Source organism: Gossypium raimondii, chromosome 1 (genome assembly GCF_025698545.1).
Source record: "Gossypium raimondii isolate GPD5lz chromosome 1, ASM2569854v1, whole genome shotgun sequence".
Classification (NCBI taxonomy): Eukaryota; Viridiplantae; Streptophyta; class Magnoliopsida; order Malvales; family Malvaceae; genus Gossypium; species Gossypium raimondii.
The window spans coordinates 46039217-46054936 of NC_068565.1; the positions used below are offsets into that span (position 1 = coordinate 46039217).

Here is a 15720-nt window from a genome sequence, read left to right on the forward strand (position 1 = left end):
TTTGTGGATTAAATCTTGAAACCCTAAGCAATTTCCTCTATTTCTTTTTTGGGTATTTTTTTACGTGTGGAAGGATGGGAAGACATCTTCTCTCCTTCCACTTAAATCATTTCACTTTATTATTATTTTTCTTTTTTAATAAATAATAATTATAACATAACAACCCTTTTTTTAGCCACAAATTTGGCATGTCTTAATGTCATCTTAAAATTTTGGCTATTAGTAATTTTAGTCCCTTTAACTATTTCCAAATTAAATTTTATAGCGATCTAACTTTATAATTTAATCCTTGGACTAGACAAAATACTCAAATCAACTAAATTACTTATCCTCAATTCAATTCATTTATATATAACTCTGAAAACATTTTTATTAATTATTTAGAGGTCGATTCATTAAAATAAAACCCGAAATCGTATTTTTTGACACCACTGTACCGATTTGTTATAGTAGTAAAAGTCATCGTCACAGATGACAAGTGAATGGCCATCGTCACTGGAAATCAAATCTGCGATGACCAATTTTTTATATGTAGGATGGTGTGTCGAGCAATGCTCGAGAGCGATTAGGATGGACGAATGGGTAATTAAAAAATTAATTTGCATTTGCATTTGCATCATGAAAATAATTGTACATGCATTGATTTACTAAATGTCCCTTATATTATGCTTAAATTTACTATTATGCTATAAATTGTATGCTTTGCAGTTTGAATTGTAATGACCGATAGTCACGGGTGTCAGAAAATGTATTCCCAAGACTCCATTATTGTAAATCGAACTCGTATATATTTTAATTAAGTTTTGGTTAGGTGAATTTGCTTGAATTAAGGGTAATAAGGTATAAGGACTAAATTACATATAGGGTGAAAGTTGAATTACAGATTAAAGAATAATTAAAGGGATTAAATAAGCAATTATGCCATTGGTGTTAAATGAGGCAGCATAAGATAAAAATTAATATAAAATTTAAAGTTAAAAATATATATTATAATATATTTACCTTAATGTTTTAGTATATATATTATATTATAATAATAAAACAAATAAAGAAAGAAAATAAATAGAAAGAACAAACGAAAAGAAAGAAACAGAAAGGAAAGAAAAGAAAAGGGAAGGAACGAAAGGAGAAAGACAAGGCTAGGGTTTCAAAGTTCCAAGTTCAATTGTTAGTTAATTTAATCTATTTTCTTGTAATTTTTATATTTTGGAATCTCGGTGTTAAATACTACCCAACTCATGTCAAAATTTCAGAAATTATTGAGTTTTTAAATGTTGTTAATGTTGAATAATTTTAATATTAGGGATTAAATTGATAGATTTGTAAGTTAGAAATGAAAAGGATTGAATTGTAGAGTAAATTGTAAATTTTAAGTAATAGGGACTAAATTGTGAAAATTTGAAATTTATGGATTTAAGTGAAAATAGGAAGTTAAATTTAGTTTAAAGTGGAATTTGTATGAAAATATAGGAATAATTGTGAAGAAATAAAGTTAGTCTCGATTTAAGGAATAAATTAGAATTTAGGCAAATATTGAGAAAAAAATTTAAATATTCAATATGAAATGGAATTGTATTGTATTGATGAATTTTAATTGTTTTAATTCCATAGCTAACGTCGTACCAGAATCTTCGACTAAAAAGAGAAAAGATAAAGTTGACGAGGAATAGCTCGGAATTTTTTGTTTGTATTTCTACAATCCGAATCTAATTATTAATTGCTGTATTTTGATTTAATGACTATGGTAAGTGGTTGAGGTGAGTATTTGACATTTTGATATTTAATTGAATTTATATGTATATGTGATTATATAAAAAAATTTGATATTGTATATTGATTTTTTTTGAATTGTGAAATTAAACCCTATTAACTGTATTAGGCTGAGTTAGATATAGATGGCATGCCATATGATTGGAAAAGTCCAAGGATTTCTTCGACTTCGAGTCGATGAGACACTAGGTGTCAATTTATTACTTCGGATTTATTCGATGAGGCACTGGGTGCCAAACTGGTGTGTTTTGGTTGGATCCGTGTATCCGTCTGAGTCCGAGTCGTGTTAATAGAGGTAATTAAATAAAACAGTATTATGATTGATATGGTATGTGAATTGAAAATGAAATAGTGAATTGTGAAATATGTTGCAAATTTATGGAATATATGAGTTATATACTCATGAAATGAATATGAAATGGATAATACAATTGTATAACGAAATGTGAAATAAATTGTAAAAAGCTATTTATATAGCAAATATGAGAATTGAGGTATTGGTGAAACAAATGAAACATGATATGATTGTTGTATTAATTAAATATTAATATGTGTTTACATTTTAATTATATATTTGTAATCTCTTATCTTTAAATATTCGGATTATAAAAATACTACTGAGTTTTACTCAGAGTACGATTTTGTTTTCCGTGAGCAGGTTAGGTACTTAATTTTGATCGCCAATTCAGCATCCAACAATGGTCTTGAACTCAAACGTGGTGATGTTTTTCCTTTTATGTCGGCATGTACCTAAGGTGTCTAAATATTAATTATTTTGTTGAGTGATTGTAAATAAGATTATAAGTTAATATTGGTTGGTTTTATATATATATATATATATAAATATGTGTTTAGGTTTGAGGTCATATTATGATATGTTAAGTTAATGTTTAAATGAACATGAATTATGTAAAATAGATTAATTTTGGCATGTTTTAAAATTGGATTTGAATGATGTTTTGATGATATAATTGTGGTACCAATGAGGGTACTTTGGTTAGACACCTAGGATGTTTGTTTGATATGATTTGGATGTGTTTGATTGTGTTTTGAATTGATTAAACGAATGATTTTTGAGTTGTTTATTGTCCAAGCTTGTAGGGAATGATAAACTTGTTGTTTAAGGTACATTTTAAGTCTACACAGTCAGGCACACGGGTGTGTGACTGGGCCGTGTGAGACACACGGCTAGCACACGGGCGTGCAAGGCCATTTTGAAAGGGCACACGGTTTGGCACACGGGCGTGTGGCCTGGCCGAGTGACCCAAGTCAAAGAGTTACACGGGTATAGACACAGGCTGGGCCACGGCCATGTGTCCCTATTTCAAATGCCCACACGGTCTAAGACATATGCATGTCTCTTGGCTGTATAAACCCTGCAGCTTGAAAATTTTTAATATTTTTCGAAAAATTCTCTGAGTTTCTGAATTAGTCCCGACTTGTTTCTAACATGTATTTTGGGCTTCGAGGGCTCGAATAAGGGACAATATGTATGAGTTTGATTGATTTTGAGTTGAATATTATATGATATGAAATGCTTGAAATTATGTCTGTTTGATCGATAAGCTTCGGTAATGCTTTGAAACCCTATTTCAATGATGGATGTGAGTTAGGTGTGTTACATGAATAATTATAAATGATGGTTTAAGATAAGTCTCACACTGATTCGTTGCAATTTCATTCCCCCTTTCTTTGCCTCTCAGGTAGCACAGAAAACTAGGACTAAGAATGGCATCGGATGAACCTCGGATTAGCAGCTTATTTTGTTTAATAGTTTCATTAAAATTTTCGTTAAATGTTTATTTGTTGGTTTGTAATTATTAAAGTATTTTCTCGCTTTAATATCTTAGGTTTGAGATTTTTTAGCTTTTTTTATTTTATGCATGACATTTAAATATTACTATAATATTTGCATGTCATTCGGTTTAGAAAACTATTATATGTTTTCCATTGCTTTACAAAATATTCAAAGTTTTGACAAGTCTTTTCTTGAAAACCCTAACCGTTTTTTCAAAAATCCATATTAATGAAATTGCAATTGAATTATTAGGCAAAACCGGTTTAAATTAATGAATGTTTTCCTAAAAACAAAAAAGTGATTTTTCAAACAAATCAACTAAATTAATGAATGTTCCGTCTAGTGATCAAATAAAACACCTTTGAACTTAGTCGAAACTCTTAGGCTGGGTTGGGGGTGTCATATCCCGAAAACCATGTTAGAAGAATTAGACTGTGAAATTATGTTAAGTGTGATAATATGGTTCAGTGGATAGGTGTTGTAACACCCCTAACCCATATCTGTCGTCGGAACAGGGTTACAAAGCATTACCGAAATTTACATATCAAATAACAGACATTTCATATCAATTAGCATTCATATGAGAAACAAATCAAAATAAATCATATTTTCCTTTAGGTGAGCCCTCGAGGCCTGAAAAACATGTTAAAAATAAGTCGGGACTAAACCAGGTACTTAGAGAATTTTTTTTAGAAAAGATTAAAATTTTTCAAATGTGCAAGGGACACACACCCGTGTGGCTAGGCCGTGTGTCTCACACGGTCAACAGACACGCCTGTGTCTTAGGCCATATGGACATTCAAAATAGGGACACACGGTCGTGTCCCAACCCCTGTCCAAACTTGTGAGCTTACTGACTTAGGTCATACATCCAAGCCATACGCCTGTGTGCTAGGCCGTGTGAGCATACTGACTTGCATTAATAAGCTGCAGGGGTCACACGGCCAAGCCACACACCCGTATGCTAGGCCGTGTGAGCATTCTATTTTGCACTAATTAAAAGATTCAGGGGACACACGACCGTGTCACCTGGCCGTTTGTCTCACACGGCTGAGACACATGCCCATGTCTCTGCCAGTGTGGATGAAATAAACCATTTTTCTAGCCACATTTCTCACCCAATTTGTCTTCACATCAACACTTTTGCACATCATCAAGCCATATAAAACTACTTAAAACAAGTCAAACTCAAGTCATAAACATAACATATCATCACATATATCCAAGAATCCATACTTACCAAATTAACCAAATACACATATAAGCATATTTATAACTAATATACCAATCCAATCCAACCATCAATATACTTACGAGCTTTAAACATGATGATGCCACATATATATACATCAAACTCAAGCCATTAAAATAGCTAATCACAACAAAACAATTGTATGCCATCATTGGCCAAATGAACCTATACATGCCATTATAACCAAAATGAATTTACTATATATATACTGAAATGGGCCAATGGATAGTGTGATGTAGCTCCGACCAGCTTTCAACCCTTACGAGCTTTGAAGTTGCTATAAAACTGGGGAAATAAAACAGAGTAAACATTTAATCTTAGTAAGTTCGTATAACATGGAACTTAACTTACCATTTAATTATATTTAAGGTAAGCATACAAGATATATATCCAAAGCAATTTAGCCAATAGCCTAAACACATAAACTCATCAACCATGTTAGTCATATATTTCATATGAATATCAAGAAACATGTATGAGCTCAACAATAATCAAATTTCCATGTACATATGCTTTCCACATCATGTGCCCATATAATATGTACAAATCATATCCATGTATTTCAAGTATATATACCCGTAGTAATTAGTCTAGAATTCATATTGTCTCATATCATAATTTTGCCCATTGAACCATTTAAATTATCGTTGGATACACGGGTAGTATACACGAAGTGTACAAATCTGTAATTCGTCAATTCATGTACATGTATGTTTATACAAACATGTAAATGGGAAGCTCATGTGAGTTTTATAACGGAAAGCTCTTGTGATCTAAATATCAAGAAGCTCATACGAGCTACAAACGGGAAGCTTATGAGAGCCAAATATCGGGAAGCTCGTGAGATCCATATAACAGGATGGTCATAAGAGCTAAATAATGGGATGCTCTTGCGAGCTATGGTATGTCCGCAACACATGCAGGACCACAACCAATTCGGGAACCGTTAATGACATGTCATTTGTATCCATCGAATTTTCAATGTTCAAACAGGACTTAGTACTTGTCGGATATGTAATCAATAATTATACATGGCAATTATACATTTCACATACATATTATTCAATTTAAACATATAAATATACAATTTAGTTACACGAACTTACCTCGACAAGTATACGTAGATTTGTAAGCTACTAATCCGATACTTTTTCTTTTCCTCGATCCAATTCTGTACTAGGTCTATCCGGATCTACATGAATGAATTTAGCTCAATTTAATACAATTCACATTCAATTTAGTCCAATAGATAATTTTGGCAAAATTACTATTTTGCCTATATACTTTTAATTAATTACAATTTTATTCCTAGGACCGGAAAATAAAATTCATACTATTTAATCATTATTCCAAGCCTAACAAATTTTTATATATAACAAAAGCAGCCCATGTATTTCATAAAATTTAAAATTTTTCTATGAATTTTCCATCTTTTCAATTTAGTCCCTAAATCATAATTTCATCAAAATTCTCTTTACAAAAGTTGTTTATTTATCAACAACCTTTCATTTTCTACCATAAAACTTCATAATTCAACTGTGCTCATCCATGGAAAAACACTAACACTTTAATAGTTTTGCTAATTAATCCTCGAGATAGCTAGATTAAACTATTACGATCTCAAAAAAATAAAAATCATTAAATACGGGACAAGAATACTCACCTAATTAAGCAAAATAAGCTTATCTATCTTCAAGCTTCCATGGCTAGGGTTTCCATGTTTTTGTTTTAGGAAAGATGATGAAAATGATATTAATTTAATTATTTATTTCATATATTATCATTATTTTATCATCTTTCCAAAATTAACCTTAATATTTCTTTAATTTCCAATGATGAATAATCATACTTATCTAAAAAACTCCTCTAAATGGTCTATTTGTAATATAAGGACCTCAAATTTTAAATTCCATAGCTATTTGATACCTTTAGCTACTAGAATTCAACTTTTGCACTTTATGCAATTTGGTCATTTTCATCAATTTAGACATGTAAATAGTAAAATTTCTTAACAAAATTTTCATATGATATTTCTATCATACTATAGACCATAAAATAATATTAAAATAAAATTTCTTCTGACCTCGAATTTGTGGTTCCGAAACTACTGTTCCAATTTCATTGAAAACGACCTGTTACATGTGTTGTGCTTGTGTGTGTAAGGTTCTGGGTTAGAATATTTTTCTTGGATTTTTTCCTAAAACCCTACCTTTGAACATTTGATTTATATATTAATTTTGTTCAACTGATGAAAGAATGAGCCTGGTGGTTTGGTGGTAGGGTGTTTGTTAGCTTACCCTAAGGCTTTGTGTTTGAATCTTGTGTGTGCAAAGTGGAGATGATTTTTGTTTCAAATTCGGAAGAAAACAAGCTGATGTGGTTAATATGTGGAAGTTAGTGGGGTAGTTTTAAAATTTTTTGGTGAGGGATTTTATCCTAAAATTCCTCCCTCACAACCATCCCACTCTCCCTCGATTTGATATTCAATCTTCCACTTTTACCATTTTTTCCTGTCTCAATTTGCGTAATTTTTTCTTCTTTTTTAATTGAAATTGCTTTCATGTACACAACTTTTACGTTTTCTTTCTTTTATTATTTCAAATCCTACATTGGTGTGGTGTGAATTCCAATGTCGAGTTCTTTTTGGTCGTTTCAATTTTTGATGTTGGTTGTGTTTAGTAGGAATATTGAGTTGTGGTTTTGATTTTCAGAGAAGATCGTGAGATGAATTTTCCTCCAATGATTAGTGAGCTTTAGGATTTTCTACTATAATCCAAGGGTCTGTGAATGTGTCGGAGCATCGTATTTCAAAAATGATTAGGTGTGTATCGAAAAACTCAAAAAAAAAGTGAATGGTAAAAAGCTAAAAATTGGTCTGTCGACGCCACACGATCGTGTAGTAGGTTATGTGCCAGGTCGTGTGGGCCTATTTTTTAAAAATTTTCATCTAGGCATATATGAATATGTTTCAATGATGATGTATTTAAAGTATATGTAAAATATATATCTGTATGGTATGATACTGGTAGTTCTGATGGTATGTTTTGATTCATTATGCCTGTATATGTGTGTATAAGGTACGATTATGTGAATTTGTATTTCTAAATATGTTATATAACCATGCATGTAATTTTATGGAAAAATTGATGTGTTTCTATAAGATTTGATAAATCAGTTCTGCAAAGCATGGACTTCTATGCCTTTTATTTTTTGATATTGTGCATCAGCATGTCCTACATGCTTATCATTCTGATTCTGTATATGCATGCCATGACACATTGCATGGGGTTTGAGATAATGTTGAAAGGAGAAAGATTCTGGCAGTTTAATGATCTGCGTATTTTGGTGGTTTATCCACATTTCTGTCTAGTAGCTTACCTGCAATTATGGTGGCTTGACCACATATGATTGTTCTGGTAGCTGGGCTGCAATACAGTGGTTTGATCACATATGTCTGATCTGGCAGTTTATCTACAATATTTGATGGCATTGACCACAACTATTCTATTGGTGTGATTTGGTTGGATGAGTTCTGGGGAACTCTATTTCGGTGTGTAGTGGAGTTGGTTTGGACGTTTTCTGAAAAATTCGCAATATGATTTTCAGAAAAATACCGCATAGGCATAATCATGCATACTCACTTCTGTTTGATTGATCATTTTGAAATTTTTTGTGACTTTCTAATTTGTATATTGTATTATGTGTGATCTCAATTTGAGTTTCTGATTTGTTATAGTTCACCCTTTTGTTTTATTTCTGACCTTCTAAGTAAACAGTGAGGTTAGGATTAGATGGCGTGCGGGAGCTTGGAATCACTCATGGATAATTAAATAAGATAGTTATGGTTTTAATTATTTTGGACTGTAAATTTGTTTAGACTTTGTTTTTGGGTTTTGTTTTGTTTGTTTGGTTTTTATCATTTCTTCATGAAACGGCAAAGCCTCGTGGGTTAACTTAAAACTTGATTTTCAAAATTAAAACTCTAAAAAATTTTCACTACAAAATTAACCCTTAAAGAGTTTTTTTTTATAAATAAAAGAATAGTTTTAACGAGTATTTGTTCTTAAGCTGTAAATGATTTGCCAAAATGTTTATTTTCAAAACACAAGTTTGAGTTCAAATTTTGGGACTGAGATAAGTGATTCCGTATTTAAGTTTTTCTAAACATTTGTAAAAGTTTTGTCAAATTTCATTTTTTTGAAACATGCTTTTAGTTTGATCTAAACAAAGTCTTTTAAAGAAGTTAATGTAATTCCTCGACATCCGTTCATAACTTCTAGGCTAGGTTTGGGGTGTTACAGGGAGTGTTACAATATATATAACTATAATTATTGGTCAAAAATCAAATTCGAATTTATCAATCAATTTGCTTGAATTGGCTTGATTTGGCCGGTTACATAGATTTTAATAGCTAACTATAATAGATGATAAATAAATATACTATATAACTATGACAAACTATTGTACATACTAGAAATCCTATCACACGCAGCGATTTTTAGGGGCGAAATTAAATTGTAATTTTTACGATAGTGAAAATGCAATTTCACCATTTGAATAGTCTATATTTTTATAACTTTTAGGGGGCCAAAGTGCAATTTTAGCTTTACTAATAATTTTAAATTGACTAAATGAAAAATTTTCCATTTTAGGAGGGGTCAAGGTCCCTGCTAGCCTCCTAGATACGCCCCTTATCACACGTGTATGTGTCATGGGCTGCAGTTCAAAGCCCGTGACCATCGCACCAAATGCATCCAATGGAGGTCTATTGCTTAGATGGGGATCATTTGGCCTATGAGAACTGGCCCGATTCAAAGAGCTATTGGACAAGCCTGTCAGATTGAAGCCTAGTTGGCCCGATAATGAAGAGATGACAACTTAGGCTAATATTGTAACTAATCTTAGAAGATAGAGGGAATCATATCTTGTAAAGATTAGACTTGATTTGATAAGGTTTATCTTGTAAATCCCTAAAATTAAGGGATATGGTTAAATCTCATCCGTCGATGTAATTGTATCTTGATCGTCGGTTTTGGGGGAGCTCAACTATAAATAGAGAGCCTCCCCCTCATTTGTACTCACTCCTGAATTGTTTCATTATTCTTTGTGAATAAGAATTGAGAGCATTTACTCAAACACTTTGCGAGCACTCTTTCTGTTGTTCTTTTGTAGCTTCTTTTGGCACAATCGCTTCAGCTATACAAATTGGTGCCTTGGAGGAGTTCTAAGGAATCCTCACTTTTGGGCGTAAAGGCTGACTTAGGCGAGTTTGGAACAAACGGATCGCCTAAGGCCGCACGGTTTGCGAGACAAAAGGTCTAGCCCCGTGACAAGTGGTATCCGAGCCAAGTTTTGAACCAAGTGATATCTGAGTTATTGGTTCAAAGGCACCGTTGGGATGTCGAAAGAAGAGTTTGAACAAAGGTGGGCGAGGAAGTCTTTGAGGGAGACATTATCGACAATAGAGGAACGTGTGGGAAAACTCGAGGGATCCATGGAGGATGTAAAGGAGGCACTCGATGGGGTCGAGGATCGCATAGCAAACTAGAAGGAGCAGTCCAGAGACTATGTAAAGATATCTCTTGGTTCCACCATGGATAAGGTAAACGAGTTGTTTAATTCACACAGGGATAAGCTGTCGGACAGGAACGATGCTCTCGAGGCCATGATGGTGGCTTTGAAGGAGGAAACAATGGCCACGACGAGGGCTTTGAGCACAAGCATAGAGGAGCTCGAGGGAGAGCTGACATTGTGTCGAGCAGTTGTGGGGAAAGGAGTGGCAAATGCAGCACTCAATAACGAGGATGTCCTGAAGCCGGAAGAGTTTGTGGGGACAAGGTCTGCATGTGATGTGGACAATTTCTTGTGGAGGATGGAAAACTACTTTCGTGCCAAAGGCATCAGGGACGATGCGGTTAAGGTAAATACTGCTTCAATGTTTCTTACTGACATTGCGCTTTTATGGTGGCGAGGTAGGACCACAGATAAAAGGCAAGGTGAGATTGGGACGTGGCAAGAGTTCCAATGCGAATTGAAGGGACAGTTTTACCCAGAGTTTGCCGAGGAAGAAGCTCAGGCAAAGTTGCAAGGGATAACGCAACGGGGCACAGTGGGGGAGTATGTTCGAGAGTTCAAGGAACTCATGCTCCAAGTTTCAGATGTGACCAATGAAGAAGCATTGCTTGCTTTCAAAAGGGATTGAAGCCGTGGGTCAGACATGAGGTGGAACAAAGAAGTGTCCAAAAGCTGTCGGAAGCCATGACAGTAGCTGAGTCCGTGGTGAAGCTTGGTCTAGGGAAAGACAAGCTTGGGTCTTCCAAGTCCGATGGAAGGGGCGTATGTGAAATGGATCACAAAAAAGATAGTGTTGATGGCAATGGCAACGGCGACAATGGTGGTAATGGAAAACTACGAGTTGGGAAGAAGAAACCCAAGAGGAAAAGGGACATGCTGAAATGTTTTCTTTGCGACAGTCCACACATGTTGAAGAAATGTCCGAAGAAATCCGAGCTTAAGGAGAAGCCGGTGGGTAAGGCCTTGGTACTTGGTTTGAACGCAAGGGGTGTCGAAGCCAAGGAGGCTGAAAGCAAGAAGAAGCCAGTGGAGTGCTTCTTGTGTCAGGGTCCGCATAGGTTGCGGAATTGTCCAAGAAAGTCTGTCATCGAGGGGAACGATGGAGCAGACAAGGAACCTAAGAAGCTTGGTTCGAGCAAGGGAAAAGCCGAAGCCAAGAGGGCAAAGAGGAGCAAAAAGAAGCGAGTTAAGTGCTTCTTGTGCCGTGGTCCGCATGAGTTGCGGAACTGTCCAAAGCAAGCCGGAGTCAAAAGAAAGGCAACGTCTGAGCTTGGTGAGTCGTCGGAGGGGCTTCCACCTAAGGAAGAGGTGAGTTTGTCATTGAACTTAGTGGAGAAAGTTGCGATGAAAACAGTGAAGCTGGGACCAATGAAGCTTAAGTTGAGTGAAGCGTCAGAGTTGGCCGAGTCATCGACAAGGCTTCCACCTATGGGAGAGGTGGGCGGTGCATCGAACTTCAAGGAAAAAGAAGTGATGCATGTGGGACAGTTGACCAGAGTAAATGCGACGAGTAGGACGGTTCGAGTGAAGAAGCGACGTAAGCCGAAGCAAAAGTCCCGAAGGAAGGAAAAGGCTAAGGCGTCGAGACGAGACTGAGGTGAATCAAGTCAGTGCCATTCAGAAGTCGCAACGAGGACGTTGCGAGAATGGGTAGGGGAGAATGTCACGGGCCGCAGTTCAAAGCCCGTGACCATCACACCGAATGCATCCAATGGAGGTCTATTGCTTAGATGGGGATCATTTGGCCTACGAGAACTGGCTCGATTCAAAGAGCTATTTGACAAGCCTGTCAGATTGAAGCCTAGTTGGCCCGATAATGAAGAGATGGCAACTTAGGCTAATATTGTAACTAATCTTAGAAGATAGAGGGAATCATATCTTGTAAAGATTAGATTTGATTTGATAAGGCTTATCTTGTAAATCCCTAAAATTAATGGATATGGTTAAATCTCATCCGTCGATGTAATTGTATCTTGACCGTCGGTTTTGGGGGAGCTCAACTATAAATAGAGAGCCTCCCCCTCATTTGTACTCACTCCTGAATTGTTTCATTATTCTTTGTGAATAAGAATTGAGAGCATTTACTCAAACACTTTGCGAGCGCTCTTTCTGTTGTTCTTTTGTAGCTTCTTTTGGCACAATCGCTTCCACTATACAAATTGGTGCCTTGAACGAGTTCTAAGGAATCCTCACTTTTGGGCGTAAAGGCTGACTTAGGCGAGTTTGGAGCAAACGGATCGCCTAAGGCCGCACGGTTTGCGAGACGAAAGGTCTAGCCCCGTGACATATGCATGTGGTAATCATAGATTTAGAAAACAAATATGTGTTTAAGAATAACAAATAATAAAAAATGAATTGAATGGCTTGAAACTAATTAATTATAATAACACAGAAAATATTAACAATATGTGTGTTCTAAATTATGCATGTTAAAATAAAATGTATAGAAGTATTGAAGTAATGCTTTAGTTGAGGCGTAAAATAAATGTTTTATTGGTGCAGTTGGCATGGGTTTGAATCTTTCTATATGCATATTTTTATTGGTTTTTAAATGAAAAGACTAAAGTACAATTATATAACTTATTTTAATTACGTAGGGTATAATAACATAAGGAAAAAGACTTAAAAGATTAAAGTATCCTTAGCATAATTTTTAAGTAAATGATTATTGTTATTGTTATTAAATTATAATAGGATTATTATTAAATACAATTTAATAATAAATAATTTAATCATATTTTAATATAATTTAATAATAATAGAATATATAATTTAATAACATTTTAAATATAATTATTATTAAAATATAAATTAATAAAATATATAATATGTAATATTAGAAAAGAATATACAATCTACTTTATTATTAGAAAAGAATAGCATATTTAATGTGCTATAATATCATTAGCGAAACAAATAATTTAATTATCCTTTAAACTAAAAAGCAAAATATTAGAAGCAATAAATAACTTGAGAATTATATTTTACATCCAAACATAATGTTGATACATTAACAAAAAATTACATGATGTCATTAACTTATATGCCATAATCTATATCTTAAATTTTACAACATCAAAAAGTTACATGAGATGTCGACTAGTGAAGATAAAGTGATAACTTCAAAAGCTGGATTGCCTCCCTTGTGCCATGATCGTGCAACTTAAGCAACATTTCGTTGGTGTTCCTGAAGAATGCAATCAAGAAAACTACAATAGAGAGTGAGAGTGAACGAAAGAACCAACATGGTTCTTCTGCAAACATGGTCGAAGAACAAGAAGCTAACCGAGTTTCAAAAATCTTTTGATTGGATTCTTCATCTGCTTGCTGAGCCTTTTCTTAAAAAATTGTCCCTGCCACAGCAAAATCCTTCATTGGAGTCATTTAACTTGTATATTAACACCCAATTACCTAACACCGAATACCTATCGGAACTCATATTTTTAAGTTTAAATTTAAAAAAAGAAAAAGAAAAAAAAAGCTCCTACAGCCAGATACGCATTGCTAACAAAGTTGAACACTTGACACCAAAGCTTAGCATTGGGAAAACTTCCTTCCACTCGGTTTACTACTATTTATCTACTTTATCCGTAAGTTCCCAAGAAACATAGGTCAATTTAACTCGTATCTCGATCCTTTTGGAAGCAAAAAGTATCTACGGAACACGCGTATATGTTACCTGTTCGAGAAGTTTTTGCTTGATCTTGATCCCCCTTAGCAAAAACATCAACAGCCTGACAAAGAACATATAAAAGTTAAGAACATAAAAGGGATCGATATTGTAGAAACGACATCGGACATTTGAGAAAAGTGACATTGTGCAAATACGAAAGACTGACATTTTGAAAACTCAAGACTTACAGCTTTATAATATGCTCCTTCATTGTGCCCCTATATTCCTTCACGGCTCTTCAAAGAACCTGGAAACTATCTTCTTCTTCATCTTTATATACAAGTAAACATCGAAACAAGATAAACTAGAATTCACATATAAAGTAAACATCGACCAGTCCAGAAGCTTCTCCATTCTCTTATAAGTCAAGAGAAAGGAAAAGAATATTCATCAGTTCTAACAAGTTCAAACGTACCATAGTAAATAGAGAAATGTCATTCACAACCATTAAGAAACCTTCAGGATTATCACGTTCCGCAATGTAAACCACCATTAAAAGGTCAATGAGCAATAATAAAATAACAATAGAAACTTTATTTTCCCAAATAATGCACGATAAATTGCACTAACAATGCTTGGTAAATGTATATATGTTTAATACGAACTTATGATCCTCTAAAACGAGGTCCATAGTTCCATATCTTTTGCATGTTGTATCCACTACTATTTGCATATTAAAAAAAATAAAACTTGATTAGCAGTTAAATAAACGAAATATTGACTCAAAATTCAATTAACAATGATATATGATTTTGTATGAATTTGAAAGATGTAGGTTTACTGAGAACTTCTCGAATCATATCCCTTTCCAATCGAAATTCCTTTCCTAACATCTTGAAAAGAAAATCTTCCATATCCTTGTACATAAGGTCCTTATTCTGACTACTGGATTCGAGTTTTTCACCCCAAAACAAAGATGGGCATCTCATTTGAGTCCACTTTCATAGGTTTGGTTCCCGCATACGAACCATTAGCCAAAGGGACAGATTTCATATACCCCTTTCCTAGCATGCTCGAAACAGTGCCTTTTGAAACCGGTCTCGCCTTTTACGTCGGAGATCTTAAATCGCCATTTGCTTGACAAGAACTCTGAAAACTATTACAACAAGATGATTCCATAAGTTCATCCTTTTTCCTATTGCCACTACATTTATTAGTAGCGGCTGAAACTGGTTGATCCGCTGTAAAAACCTCACATGCTTGTGAATAATTTTATGAACTTTTAACATAACTTGATCCCAAAGTTTCATCATTTTTCACCTTGTTGTTAGATTGATCAGTGGAAACTAAAGAATGGATCCCCTGCATTTCACATAGAATTAAACCAGCCAAATCCGAATTCCGGCCAGCCTCACAGTAAGCAGAAGCGATGTCATTAAGAGAAAAAAACAGATTCGAAAGCATCGAGCAAATTGTTCAATGCCTTCTCATCATCCTTTTGCAATCCATTCAAGCTAGAAACCTCCATTTACTGGAAATAAGAAAGGATTCAATGTATAATTTAGGGTACAAATGACAAGATTTATATATTTAAACAAAGATTTTGTCATCCATGATCAGCGTTAGAACATTATTGAAGTGAACATGGATTTGCAAATTACCAAAATCACCAGAAAATTAAAATCAAAACATAGAAAAGAAATTAAAAAAAAA

At 34.2% G+C, this 15720-nt stretch overlaps 1 pseudogene; it reads right to left on the reverse strand.

Moving 5' to 3' along the window:
* Positions 1–14773: 14773 nt before the first annotated feature.
* Positions 14774–15535, reverse strand: LOC128039760 (putative nuclear RNA export factor SDE5; annotated as a pseudogene).
* Positions 15536–15720: the final 185 nt, after the last annotated feature.